Source organism: Gallinula chloropus (genome assembly GCF_964237585.1).
Source record: "Gallinula chloropus genome assembly, chromosome: 3".
Taxonomy (NCBI): Eukaryota; Metazoa; Chordata; class Aves; order Gruiformes; family Rallidae; genus Gallinula; species Gallinula chloropus.
The window spans coordinates 30,488,106-30,510,708 of NC_140087.1; positions in this window are offsets into that span (position 1 = coordinate 30,488,106).

Genomic DNA, 22,603 nt, shown 5'->3' on the forward strand with positions numbered 1-22,603 from the left:
GAAATTATCATTGTAAAACAGAATTAAACACTAACCCTAATCTAGTTGAAAATCAGTTGAGTTCAGACATGGGTACTTGAAGAGATAATTGAATCTTCCATATTATCTGAGTCTATGAAATACCAGCCTTAATGCTTTACGAGAAAGTCAGCAGCAAAGAGAAGAGGAGAGAGAGTTTCTGTCTGGACAGAGTATTCCAAGATGGGAATTACCTTGTTTTCCTCAGAAACAGCAGGTATCAGCAACTATCAACAGCAGATCAGAGGAAACAGAGCACCAAGAGTGTTAACTGGGCCATATACCACTTATAATGCATGTAATGCTGATCAGTGAGGTGCAGCACATAAAGTTTTAAAATAATCAAGTGACTTGCTCAGCAGGAGGGTCTCCCAGATCGGTTTCATATCCTCTTTCTATTATTTACTCTTGAAAAAAAAAAAGGAATTGCACAATTGTGCAAAAGAACTTATCTAAAATAGGTACAGTGTGTCAAACCCTGAGATATAATTAAAATGAAATCTTCACTAAAAGGCTGTAGCATGTTGATACATCATAAAGTATGTCTTCATTTATTATTTAAAATATTAATTTTTGTTCTGTTCCTTTGACTTCTGAGTCTTGCAAAATTTTATTTTCTTGGTAGCCCCATCAGGCCTTTAATTTTTCTCTGTTGAGGAGTATCTTTTCCTGAAAATAAGATCAATATAACTCGAGGTACCCTTAAGGATAGAAATGCTCATCACCATTCACTATAATGGCAAGCATATCAAGCTGTTGCTTCTGACTGATGGGAAACAGAGCTATGTAGAGGACAAGCTGTCAAACACATTGCTACAGTGAGCTGTCAAATACCTTGCCGATGCAACTGAATTCAACGCCAATGAAAAGAGCAGTCTTCTACCCCTTGAAAAGAGGAGCTGAATTCTGTCCTGAAAGGTTTTGAATGTATTGATTAAATGAGGGGAGGTGCTTTGCAGCCCTAATCCCTGAGAAAAAGGGGGAAATAAATGTGATGGGTGTCATTATGCATTAGAAGAAGGGAGGACAACCCCATCATAGGTACCACACAAGGTACTACCAGCAGGTGAAGAGATGCTTACTTCCTTGGCTGTGTGTGGCTGGGGTTAGGGGAGGCCCCGTCACCATCACCAGCCTGCTGCAAGGGTGACAGTTGCTTTCTCAGAGGTATTTCTGCTTTGATAAATTATGATTGTTCTCCTTTTCTTTGCCCTCCAGTAAACCCCTGATCAACTAGATGCTTTCTGTTTAACAAAGCACTTACAGTGGATAGACACTACTGGGTAATCAGAGATTGATTTAGTTGAAACAGTTCTTTTCAGATGGCCAGGGCTCACAGTGGTGGTATCCAAGTACAATCAGTAAGACCTATAAATTGAACCTAGATCTTAGCTACTGTCACTCACTTCCAAGGAGAAGGGTCATACCACACTAGAAGCAAAAAAGGAACACAGTGTCACAACTTCCAAGCAACTTGCTGAAAGCTACTTTTCCGGTTCCCCTTTGCCTACTGTTACTGGCACTTCTTGAAGGGGCATAGGTATATACTCTGAATTCTCCTACATAATCCCACAAAATCTTTTTATTTCAAATGTAAGCAGAATTCTCTGGAAAAAAAAAAAAAAGCAAAAGAGTAGAATGAACATCCAGTGAAACTTCTTCCTTCTTTTTTTTTTTTTACACTTTCCATCTGGAGATTATGATTTAGGCTGGGATTTCCTTTAATTGTTTCATATTTCAGCAGCCTCATATTTGTCCTTGGTTGGTTTTACAGCTCTCCGGATGCATGAAGAAAAACTCGGGAATTTTTCTTCTTTGACCAGTGATGAAAAATGTTCCCGTCTCCCATCAAGCTATCCATTTTAAAGGCTGCTCATAATGTGACAAAAGACAGAGAAGCTACAGACTCACTCACTTCAATCCTTGTCAGGATCAAACAGCAGATTTCTTCAGTTTACCTGAATAGTTAAATAACCCACTTCCAGGTGCTGGCTCTATCACAGTGCACCTTTTGATACGAGGTGCCTGCTGTGAAATTAAGAGAAATAGTCTCAGAAACCCTAACACAGAAGTCTTAATGTAGTCTACCGAAAGGTGGCTGAGACACATAAAATGAGACAGAGAAGACCCCCCCTCTTCTGCCAGCAGCCACCTTCAGATGACTGATCTTTTTCATGATTTTTGTGATACTGAACACTGTGATACTGAGCACTGTGTTTACATATTTACATGTGTGTGAGAAAGTGAGGTAGAGGGAATCAAGAAAGGATCCACAGCAATATATATATATATATATATATATTTATTAACACATTTCATAAATTGGGACCAGAGGAAAAATAAAAATTGCTTGATCCAGGTTTATATAACTCAAAGACTTAATGTTAAAAGGAGTCCTGCTGGAAGTGGGAGGAGTAAAGCTACCATCTATCTTGCCAGGAGACTAAATTGTAAGAAATCATTGCAGAACCAAAAAAAAAAAAATAATAATATTGTCACTGTCTGAGGTTTCTTTACTCACAAGGAATTAATTACGTAAAATAATGCTGTAAACTTTGAAGTTGAAGCTTGATAAATTAATAAAAAGGATTATATGACATGATTACTCATAGGGGCAGAGAGTCAGCAAGCCAAAAAATCCCTCTTGGTTTTCTGTTCTCTTACAAATGCACCCTGTGAACCACTGACCGTTCCTCAGATGAAAATGAAATCCATCAATACTCAAATTTGCCAGTTTTGAACAAACTTGCAATCTAAGAAAGAAATATGCCATTATGTCCTCACAGTGAAGCATTTCCTTACCTTCAGCTGTGATGCTAGAGGTAAAAGGACAGAGCAATAGACCCCAGAGTCTCTCTGTCCAGTACTGCACCCCTGAACCTTTCGAGCCCTGCAGCGCTGAAGCATAGCATTTAGTAGATTCATTACCTTAATGCAGACTAATATCCTATTCTCTCTACTGCTATTAAGAAAGGGACCAGGTAAAGGGAGAGAAAGAAAAAACACCCAAATGTAACTCAGTATGTCAATCAAATCATATTTTAACACTTTTCTAGTAAAGGGTGAGTTCTACAGTCGAGCTATACATTCTTTGTCCAGCTGCCAGAATGGTATTAAAAAAAATCATCTCTTGCTGGTACACTTTGTCATACCTACTGTTAAAAAGCAGGAATGATATAGCATCCCATTCTCCTGCTCACTATGGAGGCCTGAAGTTTTTAATTTCATTGATGAATAATATTCAGAGGTACCTCTATATTTGTTCACACTGAGAGACACTTCTTTTTTACAGACATTAGTTTGCTGGTGTGAGCAGCAGTTGCCTCCTTTTCCTTTATAGTGCATGAACTGTTGAGGTGCAGAACTGCATTTGTCCCAAGTTGTCACACAGAATTTAATGGACTTGACCCAATGTGCAGCATTGCCTTCGTGTGTTCTACCATTTGCAGGTGGACTGGTGCATCTGTGGAACTGTGTGGGTGTTCAGGACCTCTGCAGCGTTGCTGTCCCTGGATGGGCAGAGACTGTTGACTGTAACTCTTCTGTTGAGATGTAAGCTAGGATTTACCACTGACATGGTCTTTTCATCACACAGTTAGGAGCACCAAGAAACATAGCATGCTAGAGATATGTTTCTGGGACCCAATTTAATATTCATTTCAGCATAAACAGTTCCCCACTGTCATTTTGTTATATGTGTTAGGTAAGACCTTGATCCAAACACATTGTTGTTAATGAAAACATACTTACACACACTGAGATATCACAATAGGTATGGCATAAGCAGATGAGCATTTAGAAGGTATTTATATCTCCTATTTATCTGAAATATTTCCCAAAAATTAAATGAGAAGGATAGTGAGAACAAATTCTTTACTCTCTGTATGTTTTTTAGTAAGGCTGTTTCAAAACCTAGTTCTTCTATAGATTCCAATGCTAAAAGTAAATAAATAAAATATTTAGAACCACTGTATAACAGGATTTTTCCCAGTCTAATAGATTACACCCAGATTACTTTGTTATTTTTTTCCAGACCTATATTTGGTCTACCAGGCTAGTCACAAAAAAAAAGAAAAAAGTCTTTGTGGAAACATATGTCACCACAGATACCAGTTTGGTTTGATTTAGTTGGGGTTAGTGTGGGTATACTGCTTAATTTTCATGGCTGCATCTATTTGATTCATGAACAAAATGAAAATTCTTTCATTTTTCTAGACAAATGTCTTATGACAGCAAAAATTGTCCATCCAAGTCACACCATAGGTAAATGAGTAACATGAAGCTAAACAACAACAGATATTTGATCGTTATGACCCCCTTCATCAGTTTACTAGTGCCATAAAAAAAAAAGTTTTAGAAAAACAACAACTTTTCTGAAGTTTAGAGAAAGAGGAAATCCTATGGGGAAGGTTAAGAGTGGAGGCATGATGAACAATTGAAGGAAATTGCCTTTCAGTAGACATGAATGTTTAATCTTCTTTTCCTCTGATTGACAGGATCACACCATAGTCACGGAGTATCCATTTATTCTCCTAAATCCAAGCTTGGAATGCAAATCATGAGGAAATTAGCTGGACTTGTATTTCTTCTTTACAGTACTTCTGATTTGCCCAAGGAAAAGTAAAATGCACATGATGTCAAAATGTTCTTAAGTATATAAAGCCAAGATTAATCACCTGGCAAAATACAAAGAGTAACACAATAACTCATAAAGATCTAAGGAGAGGGTTTGAAGCCTATAAATGCCCTGCATGTCAACTAAGCTTACTTGGATTTGTTATTATTTATTATTCTTATTAAAGGCATCCCATATAGCAATCACAACTCTGATGTACCTAAGTACTGTACAAACAAATTACAGTGAGACCAGGAGATATGCATTCCTTCTCCGTTGTGCAAATGGTTGTTTCTTATGCTTGGCAGGAAAACGTAAGTCATCGATACCTCTTTTGATGATTTTCTTTGCCCTTCCTCTGAGACCAGTATTCAAGGTTTGAAGGCATTTCTCAGGGTGCGTATTTAGTAGGTCTGTCATCCTCGTCTTGCATGTCACACTGCAGCTCATTACAGCAGGCCCATTACTGACTGCTGTGAAGACACGATGCTGGCAGCAAGCGGTGTGTCTCATCTCAGCATAAGCAGCAAAGCAGACAAAAGCAGGAATTTCATCAGTTTTTGTCTGGGAAAAGATAAAGGTGCTCTACCAAGGAAGCTGTGTTTCCCCCAGCATACCCACATGTCCCAGAGAATTTCTATTCCAAATTAACTACGGAAGTTTTGCTGTGATGAAAGACTGCCATAGTCATTCCTTCTGTGTATGCACTCCTTCTTATCGCAGCAAGCCTAGACATCCCAGCACTCTTCAGAGCCACAGAACGTCCAAACCTTTGCCCTCACCCACACCGCCACACTGGCCATCCCAGCTATCTCTATGGCTTCCTCTCTCCCGAGCATCCACACAAACATCTGTACTTACAACCTCCAGGCTGCTGAGCACCCCAGTCCCTCAGCAAGCTAATCGTAGAGCTCCACAGAGAATGGAAATGCAATTACAGTCCTTTGGAAACTGGTGAATAATTAATTTAACCATTTTCTATTGCAGGTCATTAATTTTTACTGCTCTCAGATGACTTGCTATTATGGAGAGTAAGGTTAATAAATCTTGAGCTGTAAGGGCTAGGAGTTACATGCTCAAGCATCCAAGCACAGCATGACCACAGAAATTCCAGATGTAGAAAATAATTTACTGGCAAGTACAAGGAGCTTGATACTGGTTTCATGTTCACTTTCATGCATGCTTTCAGTTTTACAATGATGAAACTTTCAGAAGAATAACTCCTATTTCATTTTGGAAAAGACTTGGGGGACAAGCACTTCTAAGATGTTAGACTTCTGAAGCAGATTTTTAGCATACAGAAATCCACATCAGTGGTTTGAATTACATTGACATACAGTGGTGATTTGAACAATTAGAAAGATCAGGAAACAAAGCTATGAGAGATGATAAAAATGTAAGGGAACAAACAGTTTACAAAAGTGAAGCCTATCACTTACAAAAGCAAAGTAAAAAATTAAAACAATACTACTATTTGGCACGGGCCAGTTGAACTTCAGAAAGCAGCATTTGGTAAGACTACAATGCACAATCAAAGGGCATACACTGGAAATGACTGCTGACCCTTTCAATTTAGATAACCCGATCTTAACCAAGGAGATCTGGACTGATCAGAGAACAGTCCTAAGGCATAAATAAGACTTTCATGACAGGGAATGGCTTGAGAGTTTAAAAAAAGTAGGCGAAGCTGTAGGCATTTCATTAGCCATCAGAAATGGTAAGAGGAAGCTGTAGTGCGAGAATCAATGTCAGCAAAAATGCTTCCACATTCTGGTTTTGAAGACAAAGCTAGTTGAGGCAAAGGTAGTCAAATGTCTCTTGAAATGATGAGTGTTTCCAGATCTCATGAATATATTATGAAAGATTCTTGTTTGGTGATGACAACCTACATCTGATCTTCAGATAACGTCAGAGAAAATATCCTCAGACTGGCTTATTAGTCACTTACTGCTGCATTCTTTCAAAGAATGGTCAATAAACTAAGCAGGCAGACTTTATATTTCTACTCTTCAGCAATGGAAAGAAATCTGTTTGGATTTTTCTTGGGGTGAGTTGAGCTGACAAGTAGGGCTGCGAATTTTGAGATGAGAGAAGAGGGATGGAAAGCATCTAATATGGCTTTCCTCAGAAGAAAACAGAAAAATCCCAAGGATTCAGAGGATCAACCGTGGCTCCTCCCTAGTCTACTCTGAAAATTAGCTGGGGGTTCCTCTCCAAAGCTGCAAGCTGAGGCACAGATTGGAGGACAGATAACCTGGTAGGCTCTGCCTTACATTCAGGACTCAGAGTTCAGATTCATCTGGATCAACAGAGGTATTTGCTGGACTACAGAGGGTTCAAGATTGTTGAACCACCAGACACACTATCTGACTTGTGGCTAAAAGTGCAGCATAGTTTCAGAGCCTTGTACTTAACCCTATATTCTGCCAGAAACTGGCAAAGCAAAAACGCTTTGTAGTTAGACAGGGGGAGCTCCTGAATCAAAATATAAACCAAAAAAAAAAAAAAAAAGAGAAAAAAGCCTCGCTGTCATTTTGTTCTTCATCATTATATCTGAAAACCTGAGGCGTATTAATATTAAAGCTCTGAAGAATGGAAAATCTGGGGTTGTCAAAGCCTGAGCAGAAACAAAATGACCAGAAAGAATTCAGAGAAAAATATAGGTACGGTCAGGTCTACATAACTTTTACACTCCCACTTACGTGAGCCACTGCTGACCACGTTCTGTGTTGCCAACTCTTCTCAGTGTCCAGAGAATATGACTCTGTAGCAAGTCTGTGCTACAGAGCTGTGGTAGTCCAGGGAAACATGTAGCAGATTGCCCATTTATTATTCAGAGTCACAGCAGTGGCTGGTATAGGCATCCTTATCAGTGCATCCTCAACACAAATCAGGCCATTCTGTTCTGCTAGTATTTAATACCTGCTCTGAACCTCTTTTATAAGACCTGTATAAACAAAAACCACAAAACACCTTGTCTCTGGAGAACCCACAATTTATGAAATCTCCAAACATAAGCATTGAGGAGCAAGAAGCATCCTGGCTTTAATCCCATAAATTTTATTCTGACAGGCATCTGCAAACAGCTCTACCAAAATCCAAGCATGTAGTTTTAGAAAAGTTGCTATTGACAATTTAAAGGAAAACACTGTAAGGATATAAAATCACCAGTGGGCTGTCTGAACTTCTTTTTCAGCTATTAATCTCTGGGGGTCAGAGAGCCACACTGAGCAAACATTTCTGTAAAAGTGGTCCTTCTGGAAAAGTGGTTCTTCTGAGGCTTGTCACTAGGCAGTGATTTGCTCTAGATAGGAAAAGCTATTCACCCAAAGCAGTGAGGTAGAGAGAATGAGTTCCCCTGGGGATTTTTGTCCTAGCAGAGGAGCATATTTACCAAATAATTATTGTGATGAATTTGAACAACATTCTGCATTGTTGTATCGGAGCACAGATTGTCCTGACATAAATGCTTCAGTGAAAGGCTGAAACTGCCTATCTCACTCCCAGTCACAGCTGCAAACATCTGCAGTAAAAAAATATTTAGACATCGTAGGATTGTGTTCTGGTTTTGGTTGGGATAGGGTTAACCTGCATAGTAGCTAGTATGGAGCTGTGGTTTGGATTTGTGCTGCAAACAGTGTTGGTAATGACTACTGTGAAAGGCAGCCACCTTCAGGATACAGCGCAACACTGTGATATTGGGCAGAGACAGTTAAAACCAAGAGATGGGCAGCAGACAATTTGGAAAGCAAAGACAGACATTTCGTAAGCACACGGATTTATTCTTTCAAGATTGCTGGGCCTTTCTGCAGGCCAATTAGAAATTTCATGATTTCATTCTTAGATTTGATCTCTCAGTTCAAAAAGTGTTTGTTCTTAGGCTAATTACTGACTGCTTCTGTATGAGAGATACGTGTACCATTATTTTTCACCGTCTCTGTATTCTGTTATACTCTTCTGTCTTAAAACTCTTCTATTAAATAAGCATTTTTTACTACTGTTGCAATATTGTTTTAAGCACCATCTGAAGAGTAACACAAAGACTCTCTATGCTTCAGCTTTTCATAAAAAACACCGAGCTTCCTATTCATTATCTGTTATTTGACAAGACATAGAGCTTCACAGTCTTGAATGAAAATGATCATGATGAAAAGCACGGATGTCTCCTAGAAGAATCCTGATGCTGTTCAGAAGAACCGGTGCTACCTGTCAACATCAAAAGGTAGAAAATAATATCTGATAAGATTAATTGCACAGAGATGACAGATTTCTGCCCATGGAAGTTCTCATGAATACCAAGATGCTTCACTTACCTAATGAATTTAAGATATGTTCAAAATGAGGTCAGGAAGGACTTCAGAAAATTCTTTCACTCACATATAGTGTACAGTAGCTCAGATACATGTCATATCATTTAAATATTTAACATATTTTAAATATTTATTTTTTTTAAATAGCTTTTGATACATTTTGTATCCAGACCAGCAAAGGAGCAAGAGAATATAGATTTGGAACTGCATGCATAATGACATGGACAGAGAATAGTCACTATCAGGCAGTCAGTAGTCAAGTAATCATAGTGATGGGTAAGAATCCTAAATGTGTTGGCTACAGGCCATGCCACATCAGGGGACCAGGATTTCCTCCAGGCAGATATTGTATGATCAGGGAAATAAGCCATACACTGCATGGAACAACTGAAGTAAAGCAAAGAGGGTTAAAAAAAAAATATTCTTATAAAAAAAAAAAAAAAAAGCTTTCCAAGGGCTATTGACCAATTCCATGGTCCTTCTCATGGCTGGGCAACAGCAGGTTTGTTCCTATCAGATGCTGTAGCTGCCTCAGGTGATACACACCAAACTTCTAACCCCTTATTAAATACCCTGTTCTCCATTTCTCTTTAGATACCCTTGCAGATTAGACCTTACGCGTCACCTCCACTTCTAATGTCCCCAACATTTCTGTGAGACTTCTCTTCCTGCCACGTTAGTCTTTTACTTTATTCTACAAATCATCATTTTACTGTGATCACTGACATACTCTGTGGTTTCAGTCTTCTTTATTATTTTTATCACAAGGAATTACTATTTGACTGTAGTATTGTCTTTCATAGAAATAATTTTCTATTTGTTTTAAGTTAAATTGTTTTTCTGATCATAAACGTAATTCTAAGTAAAGAAATGCAATCATTCTGTCTAGTGTTACATAAAAAGAAGATAGTTCACCAAGGATTTTTTTGGGTTTTCCCGGTAAGATGTATGACCATGTTTGCTTGGGACTGATGCCAGCTGAAATTCTGCCCAGTTCTAGTCAAATGCACAGTTGAAAAAGACATTGTCTCTATTAGAATGCAAGGAAATTAAAAAAACCTTCAGTTTCGGTAGCTGGGAGCTTCTTGGGCTGTTCCTGCAGCACGTTTCTAGCCCAGCAGTAACAGAAAAGGACTTTTTGGTACAGCCCACATGGTGGCACCATCCGATCATGTTTGTGCTAATGGTTCGTGCCAAAGGGGTTATTTGTATCACGCTCAAGACCAATTCTTAAACATTTTTTTCAATGTCCTTAGCTGAAGCATTACTAAAAAAAAAAATAAATACTGTTAGTTTGTGTGTTTTAAGACTCATCCCCACCATGCAGAGGAGCCTGGAGGCACAAGGGTGGGTGGAGGAGCATGGAAAAATAAAGGGTTAAGGGGATAAAATGTGTTTTGTAAACAGACTGCAGGTCAGTAGCTTGTCTGGCCATTCCCTGCACCTGATCTGTACAGTCTGCCCTAGAACTATGGCATTAAATGCCATTCCTATATATTTTCCTGGGCAAGGAGCTCCTTATTCTGTGTGCATCAGTGTGTACAGCAACTGGAGCAGGACCAGGGTCTGTAGGGGCCCACGCATCTCTGCTGCCAGCTTCAGGAGACACTGGAGAACGTGCATGGTGTGCATGGGTGTGAGTGTCAGCGTGTGCAATCGCTAGGGAACATCAAACTCCAAGAGCCAGAAAGCAGAATAAGAAGCCGAGGAGAAAAACATTGAAGTCTCTGTAATACAGGGAAGACCAGGGGTCTGGGAGGTGGCTACTGGAGGGACCAGGTGGTTCAGGCCAGCTTCTGGAGAGACTTGAGATCTGATAAGGCTATAGGTCTGGACCAGCTGCAGGAGAGTCCTTTTTGTAGGACAGTGTGCCCATGTGAGGGGCAAGAAAGAAAAGGAGGGGAGAGAAGCAGAGCCTAGGATCTGCTGCTGGAGAGACCCCTCTGAGCAAGGGTGTGTGGTGTCCATATGGGTATCCAACTGAGTGTTTAAAGTCAGCTACAGGAGGGATCCACACTTTACAGATGTATATGTGTTTGGATATATTTTCCTCAAACACGCGTTCACACTGATCAGCCAGGAGGGAAACAGGGTCATTAATGTCTGCACAAGCACTGTGTGTTTGCTTCCTGTTGAACTGTGTGTGCAGCCATACATGTATATGTATGTGTACATGTATGTATATGGTGAGTATGTGCACCTGCTGGGAATAAACACTCAGCCTTGTGACCGGCTGGATGTGGGGAGTGGAGTTGTGGCAGCTTACAGAATGCATATGACTTTCAGATTGGTAATACTTCTGTTTGCTTATGACCTTTAAATAGTAAACTTTTAGTCCTATTTTAAAGAATGTTTAATTTCCTATTTAGGAGTTTTTAGAAATTCTTTCCAATTTAGTTTAGTTTATGAAAGATGAATGAGGGAAAATTGGAACAACAATAAATTTCAAATGGATATAACAAGTTTTTTGACAATAATGAGGTGACTAACATCAGAAATAAATGCAGTTTGTTTGTGCTTGACTCTCGCCATATGCCAGACTGAGCTCATTCCGTACATTTACAGAGCTTTAAATCCTAATTAGGCATCTCTAAGCTGTTAGAAGTTTGATAACTCCACTTACAAGAACATACTGTATACAATGGGAGTATAAACTAGCAGATTTTTTTTTCATTAGTTTTCTTTCTACTCCCACTTCACTTTCATGTAATCTTAACCCATTACATTCCTTCATTTCAGTGCAAGGGGAGTTAAATGATCTGTTGCTATACTTCATGTAATTTAGCATAATTAAGGCTAGACTTTTAACTGCATCTTTATTGTCAAAGTTTGCTCACCCAAGTTTTGTTACATTTAAGTATAAAATACAAACATAAAAATATGCTTATGTATGATATACAAAACCTTTATGTAGAAAAATTCCTGTAGTTATTCATCTTACACATTTACACTTGACACAATACAAGAAAAAGGAGATGTAGAACTGCACACATCTTGCAGGAGGTGTGTGGCAATGTTTCAACCTTGCACATCACTACAGAGTGGCAGTTTAGGACAGGAAGGAAGTGGCAACTACTGCTTGCTGCAAAACATGCAGAAAGAAGGGTATGTGCTGCTGCTCTTACCAGTCTCAGCATTCACAGAGTGGTGGTAAATGGACTCAGAAGATATCAAAACACCTAAAGAGAGAGACGGTCTTCTAGCTCTTGGCAAAGCATCAAAAAAATGAAAATGCTTTCCAGGAAGAAGCTTGCCTAGTCTGTACTTTAAATCTCCTTAGATGCAAATTTCACTTCCTCCTTACATTATGTGGTGCAAAGCTTTATTACCTCCTAAAGTTTTCGATGACATGACAATCTCAGCTGCTGCAAGGTAAGCACGTTACTTCTTCTCCCATGCACTGTGGACACTGAGAAGGGATTATTCACTTCCTTCTCTACTGCCCCTTTATGGTTTTGCTTGCTCTTACACATCCCATTCCTTTCTAATCTCTAGATTAAAAAGCTGTTTCAGTCTTTGCTTTTGGATCGTGCCTTCTAGACTTTCCACCATTCTCACAGCTGTCCTTTGGATCATCTGGCAACCAGGATTGGACCAAGCACAGTGTGATACAACAGTGAAGCAAACTGAAACATTGCTTTACCTGTTTTAAAGGCAGCATTTCCCTCTTGAGAAAGTGTTCCCTGAATTCTCCAGTGCCAAAGGCCTCACTCACATTCAGCTAAAAAAGCAGCAGCCATCAGTGCTGTTGTCTATCACACAGATCCAGCACTGGCACTACTGGCTGTATTTCTTTTCCATCTGTAATGCTTTACCAGAAGAGGGGATTGTTAGAGGGGGTACACTGTCCTTCAGCCCCTGGCTGGACTTACCCACCCAAGCAGTTCAGCCCTTAGCTGAGGCCTTCTTACCTGAGTCCTCCTGGAAGTGTGCTGCATGCTAAATAATTTGCTTTGGAAACAGTAAGAGACATCCAATTACCTCTGTTACTATACTTTTCTTTCTTGCCTCTACAGTGGAAGTCATACTTCTTGCCTTCATCAGTATCAAGATCTTGTAAAGAATCCTCATTTAATATGAACATCTAACATTAAGTGTGTTTAAAATCATAGTGGAATCAAGTATATGCTTAGAGGAAGGATGTCATTAATTTAAAACAAATAAAAAGATAGGCAAATGTTTTTAGCTTTCCCATTCAAAAAATACCCCTTGCCAGAACTGCTGTGTATTAGCAAATATTAACCACTTTCCTTCCAGAAGGGCTGTCTACCAACACCCTAGAAGCAATAGTTTCAGTTCATGATTATTTTTTATCATTTGAAAGCAAAATAGGAGAAGTAATGGTGATAAATTGTAGTGTGTTGTCACTTGAATAATGAGGACAAATTTTTTCAAAGAAAAACCTGGGCATATGCTGTGAAGCTTACGATGGCTACCACCTTAGTTTGGAATATGTTTTTCCTAAGAGGTGGACTCCAGCTCTGAGCACAGCAGGAGTTGCTTATTTCAGATAAGAGCTGGTGTGACATTCTCATGGTCTATACAAAGATGAAGAGATTTAATTAAGCCACATCTTCTTTTACACCATCAGTAAGGTTTCTGTGGGTTTCCGGCTGTAACTGATAGGCAGAATACACCTTAATCATTTCAGCTGAACAGTTAAAACACACAGCACGGCACACAGTGCTGCGATTCAGAGAATGAAGGAAGCTTACTCTAGCAAGTACTTTTCTTCACTGAATTGCCTCAAATGGTTGTAGTATTATTATATGAAGCCTAAGCTTTTGCAGTGAAGATGTTCTCTCTCATGTTAATACACTCTTAACCTAGGAAGACAAAATGGCATTTTCTGAAAGAGATAGCAAAGTGAGGAATTTGTTCAGGAAAAAGATGTGAGTGGAAAGGGAGAACTCAGAAGGATGTCAGCATCCATGTCCTTTACCATCATTGATGCTGCAACTAGCACGGGGCAAGACAAAGCATCAGGGCAAAAATTAGTGGTAAGAAAGCATTGGATGGAAAAGGCTGTGTGGTTCCCTTCCTAAACAAAAAAAACAAACCAAACCAAAAAACAAAACACCAGACAAACCTGCAGTGCTCAAGAGAAGGAAAATTTCAGGTCCAGTATGCCTGGCTACACTCTTTGTCAGGAAGGGAGGACTTTTGTGGATGGCTGGAGTCCCAGTTTCACCTGAATCCTAGCTGGAGCTCCTGGTGTATCTGCTTCTTCCACTCAGTACCCTGGCTCCAAGTGTGTGTTCCATAACTGTGTATTGTGTCGCAGTAGGTGCCACAAGTGTCAGCACTCGTAGCACCAATGCTAACATGACTAGTGCTAAAGGAAGGGATGATGCTGAGGAATCTCTGCTGCCTAACTCAGATTTCATCCCTCCACTCAGCAAACAGCCTGCATGCTAATGTTGTAGAATCACTGCAGCACTGCCAGAAAAGATGAAAACTAAGAGGTACACTGACACTCTTTCTCCCAATTCTCCATTTCAGCTCTCTGAGAGTGTTCGTCTTCCCCAATGATACAGACCAGAGATGATCCATCTCTTAAGCAGAAAAATCTCCTGTCTCCCACATGCTAGCTTTAACTGCAGTAATCAAAATGAGGGAGGGGAAAAGCATAACACAGGGTTTCTGCATTGTCTTCTGAAGAGGCAGACCGCATTTGATACCGGTGGCATAAACGCTGTTGCACGGCTTGTGCGGTTTGAGCTCAAGAGTGGCAGACGGTCTTGATAGCTCCTTTGAATATTTCTGTCCTGCTGCTGTTATGTAAGTGCCGGTGTCCCAGTTTGCTTGTGCAGCTCCCTGCTTCACACTCGGCGATGCTCTGGAGCCTACACCAAAGGTAATGCCCTACGGAAGGCTATGCGCTGCAACAATAATAATAGTAATATGACGAGTAATAGTAATTAGCAGTGACAGCTCGATACAGTCATTCTCAGAAGTATTACAGCCACTCGCTAGAGCACACTTTCGGGGTGCTCAGTCTCGGGCCTGAGGCCGGTGGCTCATCCCCCTGGATCCAGGGCACAGCGGCCAGCGCAGCCACCCCCAGGACAAGCCGCTCCGGCCTTGCGGCGGGGCGGGGCGCGGCCCCCCCGCGATGCGCACAAGGACAGCGGGCTCCGGGACACGGCGGCGGGGGGGTGGCGGGTGACGGGCTGCAGCCCGGAGGAAGCGGCGGCGGGGAGAAGTGACAGCGCGGCCGCGGCCTGGCAACCGCCGCAGGGGCACGGCACAGCACCGCTGCACGGCACAGCACGGCCCGGCCCGGCCCGGCACGGCACGGCACGGCACGGCACGGCGCGGCACGGCACCGCAGCACTGCGCGGCACACGCACAACCCGCACACGCACCCCAGATCACCGCCCTCTCCCCACCCCCGCACCTGCTTTCTCGCCGCGGGCTGGCGGGGCGGGGCGGCGTGTTGTGCTCGGTAACCAGGGAGCCGCTCCGGACGCACCGAAGCGCGGGGCGGCGCGGAGCTGCGCTGTACAGCGCGGAGCGGCGGGCGGAGGTAGGGCGCGGCGGCGGAGCGGGGCTGGGGCGGAGGTGGGGAGCCCCCCGGGGCTGCGGGCGTTCGGCGGGGGACCTCCCTCACGGTGGGTTCGGGGGATCCCGCGGGTCCCCGGTCGGACCGCGGCCGGGAAGGAGGGACGCCCATGGGGCAGCCTTCTCCGGCTGCCCCCAGCCGCCTCCTCCCCAACGCCAACAACACATCTTGAGGTTAACCCGAAACTCGCTGTCGTGATTGCAGAGTTTGCCCGTTTTCCTCGGTGGATTTGAGGTTTTGCCCTTTCTGAGCACGGGGGGAGGAAATCCCGGGGCAGGGCTGTGGTTTGCCTCCTGAAGTGCTCGTGTGTGCACTGCAGAGATGCCCCGGTTTTATGCCCAGTCACACACTGCAGGCCAAAACGTAGTTAGTCGGGGAAGATGTGACTACTCACATGAGCTCCCAAGAAGCCAGTTGTGGGCTCGGTGTTGTGCAGTGATGATGCAAAAAGGACAAGTGCACTGCAACAAAGATGCAGAGTCCATATGCTCCCTGGTACGCGAGGTAACTCCCCAGGGGTAAGACCTGCTGAAACATCACCGGGCAAGGTTGTTACTAGGATTTTGACAACCATGTTTTCAACCTTATTCATGCTGGGAAAAGGGCTTGTAAGGACTGTCGGTAAACTGCTGTAATAGACCAGATTTTTGCAAATTGATAAGGGATTACTTATGTAAATCCTGACGCTGAGAGGAACTCCAGTGCTCATGACTGTGAGTGATACCTATGTAGCTTGTAAGGAAATAGTATGTGGTGCTTCTGGAAGCTTGCCAGCACCTTTCGAGTGCTGAGCCTGTTGAAAGACTTAGCAGGCACGCACTTTCCTGTAGTAGTACTAGTGATGGACTATCTGCTTTCTGTGATCTCTGATAATTAGTTTAATGTTTCTTGTGTGCACTTTAACACTTGAACAGACCCCATTCTACAAATGCTGATGAGCAATGTTAAAATATTGCCACTGGACAGAGAATATCAAGGCACTGTGTTATTTTAATTGGTGAAGAGAAATGCTTTTTTGGTTATTGTACTAAATTTCTGTGTTGAATGACACAGCCAAACTGATTTATGAGGTACCATGTTAAAATTGGTACAGTTGCATTTTTTTGTTCCCTGATAGGAGTCCATATCCATTGTCATATGGGATGTTTAACACATTCCTGAAAGCACACAAGTTTCCTCTAAGAAAAAGGAGCTCTCCAGAAGGAGTATGGTGCTGCATGTCAGAGCAATTCAATTCTCATCTTTACGGACTCTGCTAGATGTGAAAGTAAAAGTGATAATATGTCCACTTCCCTCCCATTCTTTTAATTCCTGTTACTAGTGTCTGTTTGTTTGTTTAATATCACTTCAGAGACTACATACGTCGGTGTCAATTCTCTGTTGCTGCATATAAAATACCAATAGATAGGCAGTCATCACTGGTGACCCTGAATACACTTGTGATCTTTTTATAAATGTTATTTTATTTTTACTTTAAGTAATCGTGGTAAGTGCTGGTAGTGATCTGGACTGCTGTGTTTAATGCACACACAATAATCTCATCATGACTAGACACCTTCATTATACACCTTCTTGCAGCATTAATTTATCTTTGTTAAATGTGAGAATCCTCAAAGGATTTTTAAATTTTTTTTAAAATCTTTTGTACTTGGGCATCTTAGGAGCATCTTTCTGTGAACCTGACTGGAGCTGCTACGCTGAGTTACACAGCCTGCCAGTGACTATGCTGCTCAAAGAGAGTAATGCTTTGATACTGGGTCAGGGAGAGCAGAGGTGCACAGGGAAGGAGGAACAGCACCCTGCTGGTATTTAAATGCAGTTGAGGAGAAGCTAAGAGTTTCTGGCCCTGTTGGGTGATGCCCTGAACAAGGCATGAACACCTGGAGAGCTTCCAGGGTCAGCAGGGCCAGAGTGATCTCCATGGGTCTACAGGGCTTCTGCGGATCAGGCCCCGTGAGACACTCACCATTCAGACAAACACCACATTGACCCATCTCAGTTATGCTTTATCAAAGGAAGTCAGTTGTGGCTGGGTGTTGTTTTTGTTTGGGTTTTTTTTTTAATTTTCAAGTAGTGGCTGCAGTTATTGGGAAAGAACAGAAATCAAACATAAACAGGTAACATTCTTCCATGTTACAGTGGCTAGTGACAAAACTTTAGAGCTCTTGCATCTCCTTAGAGGTCACAAAAACAACAGTGGCATACATCTGAAAGCAATTGAACTTTTGCCTTTCTTTCACTCCAAGGCACAGATTTAATGGGGAAAACAGAGGTGTTTCTGCTTTTCCATTCATATGGCAGCTGTACCTGCCCCTTACTTATTAGTTATACTTGCTATGCAAAGCTAAGCTTTCTTGATTGAGTCCTGTGCAGATATACCAAAGAACTGAAACTTACTTGCTTATCTCAAACTTGGTTTGACTCACCCTTTCCTGTGATGCTTCAGTGTTTTCTATTTTAGTGGTCTTTCTTTTTTTGGCTTTTCTCCCACAGCTATACCTCTGTAAGAGCCTTGAGCCTTCTGCTATGGGTCATACTACAGCATGGAAATCCTAGACAACAGAAAAATTGAAACGGCTCTCCTACTGTTAACCAGCTTACAAATTATATCCGAACTTCACTTTGTCCTATTTGCTTATGTATCATGACCTCTGATCTTAATCTTGGCCTGTCTTTGCGCAGATAGTAAGCTCTTTGAGGCAAGGATTATATCCTGTGTTTGTAGAAGGTAATGAGCTACTGATCCCAGCCTCCTCCTATATAAACTATAATATATTCCTGCAGAATTTCAATAGCAGGATTGATAAACAGTAGTATACACTGTATTTAACTCTTCATATCACAAAGATAACAAATGACCTTTCTTTGAATATGCCTAACAATATACATTCTTGCAATTTCCCTAAACAAGCCTCTGCCTTCCCCTTTCTCCTAGAACACTTTGCATTTTCTCTTCAAATGGAGTTACAGCTTTCGAGACAAGAAGCAGAGTTTCATTCCACTGGACTTCTGTGCATCCATCCCCAAAACATAATAGGAAGAGGGAAATTAAGTGTTCACTGCTAAAATATAAATGCATGCATAGTTGTGTGCATGATTTGGGTCCTAGAAATAATTTTTAAATGCTGGAGTACAGTTCTAGGTAAAGTATTGGTAAAATTGTGTGCTGTGTATGCACACAATTTGCATAAGGTAATTACAAAAGTTAATTTGCTGATGTGCAAATTACCTTTAATCTTCTAAATTATTAATGGCAGTTGCAGACCCTCAACTTTCTACAAATTGAAGAACTTTTGTTCAGCATCCAACAATGCTAAAGCATAACTAGAGGAACCAAAGCAATCTGGAGCTCCATAAGGGATCCATACTTCTCTCTCTCTCCCCTGTCCCCTCAGGGGTTTTCAATACCTCCAGGTAACTACTGCCCATAAAGTCAGTTTGAGGTTGGGTGGTCAGTGAGAACATCCTGTTTCAGCATTCCTGTTTCAATGTTGTCTTTGTCAAAGGTCATAATCTGTGTCTTCTTCCATCTTTTTCTCTTCAGAAGCAATTCACACAGTAGAGAAAGGAAACAGAGAGTGACATTGTTGGGATTCAACTATCAAAAACACCTTTCAGAGCCAAAATTATGTTTTTCCATGATCTTATGCTGTACACAGTTATGTCCCATTGGACTTGGGAAAATTCCAGTATGCGCTGACTTGCGCTACATCGTGCTTAAAGCGAACAATCACAGATTTGGAATTCAACCCTCTGTAACAGTTACCTCTTCTGTTGGCCTGGATATTGGAAGACCGGTGAGGAGTTGCCACATTGTCTTTGAAGATAGTATAAAAATTGTTTTGGATCATTCTACCCCACTTCTTGATGCTAGCTCCTCATTTTAACAGGCATTACATGCAGCTTGACTGAATTATTAAAATAAATTTTATCAAGTTTTTTTTCAATGTTAACTTTGATGTTATTTCAGATGGTGCTGTTTCCATTCCTGTTGTGACTTTGTCTATCAGCATTGTCTTCAGTGGGAAAATCAGTACAATACTAACTGAGGCAATTAATCTTCAATTGATCTTGTTTTCTACTTTCTTTTTACTTATCTGGCTAAAAATAATTTGCTTAATTTCCTTGTTACAATCATCTGGGCTCTCAGAAAGTTTCTCTTCCTCCCTGTGGAGAGCACACACTACGGCAGAGCTCTTCTTGTCCTTTATTTCTGCCCACTTATCTCTGAGTGATGGCTCTTCCAGTTATGTGTAGAGCAGTTTTATTCTTCCCTACATAGGTGTACAGTTACTGGCCTTTGACTTAAAGAAATCCCCAGCCTGTGCTCTTCAGTCTAGTTGACTTCTGTAACTGATATACCTTCTAATTATTTTTAAGCTCTGTCTCTTTAGATCAGCTCCTGACCTGCTGACATGATTTGAGTTATTCCTCTAATAATTTGGACTACATCAATCACTTCTTTAGCTGGAGCCATTTTCTAAGATTAGCCTTTTTTTTTTTTTAATATAATGTGTGTTTTGCTGACTACTAGCTAAAACCTAACCTAGAATAGCTGGTTCTGTGATTATTTGGTGTTTCAAAATGCAGTTTTGACCTCCAGAAAATCCTGGTTCCTACCTTTACAGGAGTATTTTATTCCTGATTGACATGAGAGTCACCACTGTCTCACAGAATCGCATCTGTTGCAGCAGCGTCTGTCACTCTGGCAGCATTTCCAAGACCTCTTATGGTTCAGAAACAGAACGTGTGGATCAAAGTGGACCACTAGCACTACAGCAATACACCATGCTTGGAAATCCTTCCCTGGAAATGTTTTTATATTTGATCAGTTTGGTACCACTGTTTCTTACCAGGGAAGTCTGCCTCGGTGTTAACATGTGATGCTGCTCCAGCACTCGACCTTATTTCTGTTGTTCCTGAGATTTTTCTTCAGTTCATGTGCTTTGCTTTAGTTATGCCACTGTATTTCTCATATCTGTATAACATTTGAAAATGACTTCTAGCTGCAGGAGTTTCTTGAATTTATTACTTTTCTGTCCTCTCAAATATCTCTTTTTGATACATCGCTGATTAGAAACAGTCCTTTCATCATTTGCTACTTGTCTATTTGTTACTCTCATCTTTTCTTATTTATCTATGTTTATCCTTCTTTGTCTGGAGTTTCTTTATCCTTTGCTGCTGTAATAGGAGATTGTAGAAGTCTAAAACTCTATTTTCAGGTGCAACTGTGCTTTCACATCAGTAGTAATCTTCCCCAAGCTGCTATATGTGGCAACAACCTGGTGTAGTGGAAATCTTCAGTTTCTACCAACATGAAGGACAGTGAGGATTTTTTACCCATTTTTTTTGCTCAGGTTAATTTTCAGCCCTTATTGCACATCTTATGTGCTGTCTGCCCCTAGCAGATGTCTCTGGTTTTCTGGAACCACTCTGCTGACAGGCCTGTCTGTTTTCCTTTAATATGTTTTATAAACTTTAAGAACTAAAAGATAAAATATAACCTGGGCTTGTCAATGGTGCTATAGGTTTACCAATAAAAGGAAACAATATTCTCTTTTTTAATCGCAGGTAATTCAATGCACTACTGAGAACAACAAATAAATGAGAATTACACTAAGGATACAGAAAAGTGAACCCATGACAGATTTAGTGTCTTTCTTATCTTATCCATAGAAGAGACATCCTACTTTTCTGGCATTTGAGGAGAGAAACAATACAGTACAGAGAACTGTAAACAGCATTTTTACATAGCAGATAGCTAAGCTAAGTTTTTTATATGAGAGAAGTTCACATTTCCTTTTTTCATCTAAAAACAAAGTACCAGGATTTTAATTTAAGAAAATGGTGTTGGCGTAACTTTATCGATTAAATTCAGACAAGTGGCAAATTTAATTAAGAAATATCTCATTTATATGCAAAGCCATTCAATTTCACTCGTGTGTATTCAGTCCCTGTATGTTCAGACCAAAGAATTACTAAAAATGAATAATTACCTGTTGAGTTTTAAAGCAAGGAATAGCTCATATAGTCCTTCAGGTTTAGTTCAGGCTAAGAGTTAGAGATTTAAGCCACATACTTTTCTTGAAATCTGTGCATTTTGAAAACATAGCCATCTGAAGACACATCTTTGTGTCTGGCATTGAAATAAAAAAAGTCATTCCATTTATTACAAATGATTTTGTGTGACAACTATATTAAATTAAGATTTTAACATTTACAAATTTGAAAAATGTGACCTTTCAGTAGGAAAAAAAGATATTTTGTTACAGGTTTTAACTATTTGTAGAAGTAATACAGAGGGGAGATTTTTCCTGACATCAAATAGCTGACCGTGCATGTAGGATTTCTTACCCTATGGAGCTTTAAATGTTGGCAGAAGACAGGTGAGAACGGTGCATGAAGCCTCATTTCATCTGTTTTGCTAATGTCTTTGCTCTCAGCTGTGGTTTTCTGCATGTGGAGGTGACTGTGCATATGAGAATCTTTGCTTCCCACCTGTAGTAACTTAGTGTCTTCTTTAGATGAGTTAATTCCCACTGCTTGCAAAGGAGCTTTTGAATGAGGAGCCATATTTAGAATCACAGGTTCTTCTTATGCAGCATATAATTTAATATCAGCTGGATAAATTATTAATTGCAAGTCTGCCATTTATTGCTGCACAGTGACTCAGCCTGCTGTATGAGTAGATTGAATATATATCTTCATTGCAATTTCCCAGACACTTTTAACTCGGAGTTGGATCAGCATCTTCCACAGCTCCGCTAAATCTGTTCATGTACAGCTGATTTACACCAGCTCTGTCACGGTGTGAGTGGGCTGGTATTCTGATATTGTTACTGCTGTTAGCCAAAAACCAGTCAGACAAGGCAGTTTTAATACCCCTTATCTCTGCCCAAAAATTAGTCTAGCAGCTCACTATTGAAAGTTGCTGTATCTCAGTCACATGACTGCCTAAAAGGTTAGCAGAGCCACTGCTGCAGAAACAAGGCTTTCTTTAACTTACTTTGTTAAAAATATTTCTGGTTTGCATGGGGTTAGAGAACCTGATGTTTCATTTAAATATGGCAATGGAAGCAAAGTTCACCACACTGA